Genomic DNA, 5,606 nt, shown 5'->3' on the forward strand with positions numbered 1-5,606 from the left:
AAAAAAAAAAAAAGAGAGAGTACATTCTGTATGTTTCCATTTGCATAAAATTCCAGAAAATGCAAACTGCTCTCCAATGACAGCACGGGTTGCTCAGGGCGTGGGTGGAAGGGCGGTAGGGAGGGGTGACAAACAGGTACAAGGACACTTCGGGGGGTGATGGATATGTTCATTGTCTTGATGACGGGAACGGTTTCATGGGTGTATACATCTATCAAAACTTAACAAATCGTACATTTGAAATATGCCCAGTATATTGTGTGTCAGTTATACCCCAATAAAGCTGTTTTTAAAGGCAAAAAACCTTCTTTGGTTGGCTGTCCTCTCAGCAGTGTCTGAATGTTCAATTATTCAACTTCTCATTTTACGGGCAAGGTAAAGAAGGCACAGAGAGTTGAGGTAACTTTCCCAAGGCCCCAGTGTTAGTAAGCGTCAGAGCCGGGGCTCACGCTTTGGCAGCGTGAGCCTACAGTCCAGACCCTCTGGACTGGCAGGGGAACAGTGTCGCGCTGCTGATGGACGTGGAGACGGGGACAGCCATTCTTCAGAGCAAGCTGGTAGTACGGAGTCAAACTGGGTGTAAGTGTGCCCCGTGACTCCGAAATCCCGCTTGTGGGGATAGATGGAAATAATTGTAGACATACGCAGAAGCAGAAATCTATCTGCCAAAGAACCGCTCATAGGAGCCCAGGACAAACCTCGGAGGAAATGTGCATGGCCGCATTCTGCGTCGCGGCTGGGGACTGCAGACGACCTGGTGCTCACCCAGTGGGATTGCAACTAAAACGCGGTGTGAGTGATACTGTGGGGTACCGTGCAACGAATCTGGTCATTACAAAGCACGGATGAGGTTTAAAAACACAGTGCTTACAGTAAGTAGGACCAGAATAAAATATATGACGCTATTTACATGAATTAGAAATGTTTGCACACAAGACAACTGATTTTTTTAAAGATTTGTTTATTTAAGAGGGGGGAGGGGCAGAGAGAGAGAGAGGGAGAGAGCATGGGGGGGCAGGTGACAGAAGGAGAGAGATTCCCAAGCAGACTCCCTGCTGAGCGAGGAGCCTGACATGGGGCTCGATCTCACGACCCTGAGATCATGACCTGAGCTGAAATCAAGAGTCAGACCCTTTACCGACGGAACAACCCAGGTGCCCAAAAGCGACTGATGTTTTACAAGAGCCCACGAAGTGCATTGAAATGGCTGCCTTTTGAGGGAGGTTAAGTGGGATGGGTAGAGAAATGAAAAATAGGTTCCCCCCCTTTTTTAAATTTTTTATTTTATTTATTTAATTTTTTTTTAAAGATTGTATTTATTTATTTATTTGGCAGAGATAGAGACAGCCAGCGAGAGAGGGAACACAAGCAGGGGAAGTGGGAGAGGAAGAAGCAGGCTCCTAGCGGAGGAGCCTGATGTGGGGGGCTCGATCCCAGAACACCGGGATCACGACCTGAGCCTCACGCCCTGAGCGGCAGACAGACTGAGCCACCCAGGCACCCCTCCCCCTCCTTTTTAAACGAAAAGTAAGCTCTATGCCCAGCGTGGGGTTTGAACTCACAACCCTGAGATCAAGACAGGCACACTCACCAACTGAGCCAGCCAGACACCCAAAAAAAAGAATCCTTTTTACAATAAAAATAAGACACAGATCAACGAACACAATGAACACATGTCATTAATTCAATCCTCTGCACCCAGACCCTGATCTATAGACAAAATGCAGAGAAGGCACAGAGAGGGGCCCCGTCATTGCTGGAACTAGGGAGCAGGGTTGCCTTCCAGAAACTGGAGGCAAAGTGGGCCTGTGGAGTAGGAACTGGAAGCAGTGTTTGTGGGCGTCCCCTGGCTTTCTCGTCCCCCCCCCCCCCCTCAATTTCTTACCTACCATGGGCTGAACCCAGCCAGAAGGCGGTGGTCACAGGCGCTTGGAAAACAAGCCTGCAGGGATTAATGCCCCATGGTAGAGGGCAGAGTTGAGGAAAGGCTGCAACTGGTTTGATCAAATGGGCCAAGCATCACTCAGCAAGATCCGCACACACACACCCTTGGCTATAAGGACCAGACCCTCATTTCATTCACGCCACATTTGCTGAGTGCCCGCCACGAGGCTGGGTGCTGGGGACACAGAGGGAAACAAGGTGACCTTCTACTCTCAAGGTTGAAGTACAGAGAAATGAAGATAATCTGCATCGGGGACACGTGGCTCTCTTTTTTTCCTGGAGGAAGCCAACAAAGCTTTCACGGGGCGGGGGGCATTTTTTGAAGGGTGACTGGGAGTTTCCTGGCGTTCCGGAATGAGGGATTGGTACAGCAGAGCAGCCAGGAAAGAGATGGCGTGGTGTGTCCCGGGTACAAGGAGTTAGGTACTGACTAGAACACGAGGATAAAGTCTAGAAGGTGAGGCAGAGATGGAAGGAGAAAGGCAGGAGGTTTTGCTTGCCCTGGAAAGGGATTCGAACTTGACAATGGGGGCAAAAAAGAACCACTCACTTTTGGGGAGGGAGCGATGAGACTGAACTTTTTTAAATTTGAACTCGGCCCTCCACATAGGGGAAAGTAGGGAAGCAGGAGGCAACGGTGGTCTGGACCAATGCGGCAGCAGCACAAGGAGAAAACCAGATGACTGTGAGTTAGGGAAGTCAACACACCGATGCTGGTAACTAGCTGGATAAAGGCGGGGAGGAGCGGGTTGGTGGAGGGGGGAGGAATCCTGACCTCCAAGATTCCCAGGGTGGCTAACGGGATGAAGAAGTTAGGAGGAAGAGGGGCGCCTGGGTGGCTCAGTCGTTGGGTGTTTGCCTTCAGCTCAGGGCGTGATCCCAGGGTCCTGGGATCCAGCCCCGCATCGAGCCCCCGCATCCGTCTCCCTGCTCCGCTGGGAGCCTGCTTCTTCCTCTCCCACTCCCCCTGCTCGTGTTCCCTCTCTCTCTGGCTGTCTCTCTCTGTCAAATAAATAAATAAAATCTTAAAAAACAAACAAAAAAAGAAGGCAAGAGGAAGAGCAGGTTTGGACATGCGGATCACGTGAGCTGCCCCGCGCGGGCGGTAGCTGAATCCTCGGATCCGGGGCTCCAGAACGCGGCCTGGGGTTGGATGTAAGGAAGGCTTGCAGAGGTGGACCTGCGGGGGTCAGTGGGCCTCAGGCGACGCTGCCCGGATCCGCTGCGGATCCTCGCTCTCCCTGCAGGTGGCACTACAGCCCCGCGCTTCGGAGGCCGGTTTGCAGCGCCGCGCGTTGCGCTCGGATCCGACGCGCCAACTCTCAGGTCGCGCCCTCCTCGCTGGGGGTTCAGACCCGGAGCGGCCTCTGGAGAGCGTGTCCAAGTCGTCCACGCGGCCAGCACATTCGTGGCAGCTCAGGGACCTCAGGCTGGTGGCGTGGTTGGTGTGACCAGCAGTCCCTCGGGCCGCCTCCAGGAACCAGTGCGGGGAACGGGTGTAGGGGAAGGGCCAGACAGGCAGTGCCCGGAGCACGGATGCACGGAAGGAGGACCACCAAGCCCAGACACGCAACGCGCTCGGAACGGAACTTCCTGTGTCCCAGGGCCGTCCCCGCGTGGGAAGCGTGTCTCGGACCCTTTAAGGCTTCATCTCCCTGCCCTCCCCCGCCCGGGACAGGCCGGGACACCCGGGACCTGACATTTGGCGTCTCCCAACGTGGGAGCTAAAAATAGCCGCGGTGGGTTACTCCAGGCCATTGCTCCCCAGCCACCCTGCGCGCCCGCTCGCGCGCGGTCTCAGGCCGCCCGAGTTTTCTCCGGGGCCAGCGTACCTGCTGCATCCCCTACTCCCCGACCCCCGGTCCCAACCCGCCGCGCCCGACTTTCCAGCGCTTCCCCAGCCCCAAGCCCGGCTGCTGGACCGACTCTCCACACGAGGTGGGGCGGGGCCTCCTGGGTTCCGGGACCCTTTTCTCCAAACTTCGCGGCCGCAGGCGCGCAGGCACCCACGGGGCGTGTCTCGCCGGGCACGCTGGGGAGGCGTGGCCTCGCCCGCCAACCCGCTCCCGGGTCCCAAATTCTAAACCCCAAGCTTAGGGAGGGGCGTGGCCTTCTGGGGTGTGCGGGCTCCTGGCCAATGGGTGCTGCGAAGGGCGTGGCCGTGGGCGCTGCGGGGGCTCTTCGGATCTCTCCCCCCAGCCGGGCTCCGCCAGATCCCCGGGAGCCCTGCCGCTCTCTGGATCCTTGGCTCACGGCAGTGGGTCCCGCCAGGCTCGCCCTCTACACTTCGCTCCGGGACGCCCGTCGCCCCCGGGCCCTCTGCTCGCCAGGCCGGGGCCGCCGACCCGCAGTCGCCTCCCTGTTAACTGCAGCTCCTGCGCCTCCGGTTCCTAAGACAAGATGCCGTCGGGCTTCCAACAGATCGGCTCGGAAGTAGGGTTCAGCATGTGGGGGCGGGACGGGGGCACAGGGCCCGCTTCTCTCGGGCCGGGGTCGCGGTTGGGGTCAGCTAGGGGGCGGACCCTGCGCAGGCGCAGGGGGTGGGGGAGCAGGGGGCCTGGCTATTTATACCCGGGCTGGACAACCCGTGACTGTGGGATTCCAATCCTTCCAAGAGGCTGAGTGGGTCTGGGGGGACCGTTCGGGGGCACGGGCCACCCCGGGATTTCTCGAGTCTAGGGTTCGCCCCTTTCTCCAGGGCGCGGCGGGGCGCGCCCGGATCTGGGGGACATCCTGCCCCCGATCCAGCCCAAGAAAGCAGATCCAGGCGAGTCTTGCCCCCCTGGAGCTGTCCGTGTGTCCCGGCTCGCGGGAAGTTTTTCGAGGAGCGGAGGCTCTCGTGGGCCCCCCACCCCCACTTCTGGCCGTCCTCCAGGACGCTGAACTTTCCTTTGGCCGCACGGTTGGTGGAGGGGCTGAGGAGTGTCAGCCCCCCCTCCCCCAGCTCAGGTTTCCGCTTGGAGACAGTCTGTGCCGCCAGCAAGCGGCCGCCACCGCCCCTCGCACCACCTTCCCGCCCCCATCCCCTGGGCAGGGCTCTCCTAGGCAGAAGCCGGGCACGGCCCCCCGCCGCCCTGCAGGGGAGCCTAGAGGGGGAGGGAAGGCCGGGGCGGAGACAGAGAAGGCCACCCCAAGGGCCATATGCGGGGAGGAATGACCGCGATGTCCTTTTTGGAATCGCCCTTCTAGAGCGTGTTGGGGGCCTCCAGGAACCCGCTGAGAGCACCCCCAGAGGGGAGGAAAGAGGACAGAGGCCGATGATAAGACACTTGGCGGTTTATAAATCCAGCACTGTCAGGAATCCCCTTAGCATTTGATTTTGATTTTCTCGCTTTCAGGGACAGGTAGGCAAAGGAGGCAACATCACTCCTATCGCCCCTACCCCAGAGGAAACCTAGCTTCAGAGCTGGGAAGTGACTTGCCCAAGGTCACACAAATCTGAATCAAGTCTTAAGGCCTAAGCCTGTCCCAAGGTCACCAAGAAATGGTGAGGCTGAGATCCTCAAACATTTCTCAGCTTGCTGGACTCAAACACCCAGTTTCTCCTCTGTGCCCGGTTACTGTGGCTTCTTCCTGCTCCTGTTTACACTGAGATCTTCGCTCGATTCCTAATATGGCCCAGTTTCCCTCACCCAACATGTTGGATGGAACCCAGCATCTTC

The sequence above is a fragment of the Ursus maritimus genome, unplaced genomic scaffold, assembly GCF_017311325.1.
Source record: "Ursus maritimus isolate PB19 unplaced genomic scaffold, ASM1731132v1 scaffold_14, whole genome shotgun sequence".
NCBI lineage: Eukaryota > Metazoa > Chordata > Mammalia > Carnivora > Ursidae > Ursus > Ursus maritimus.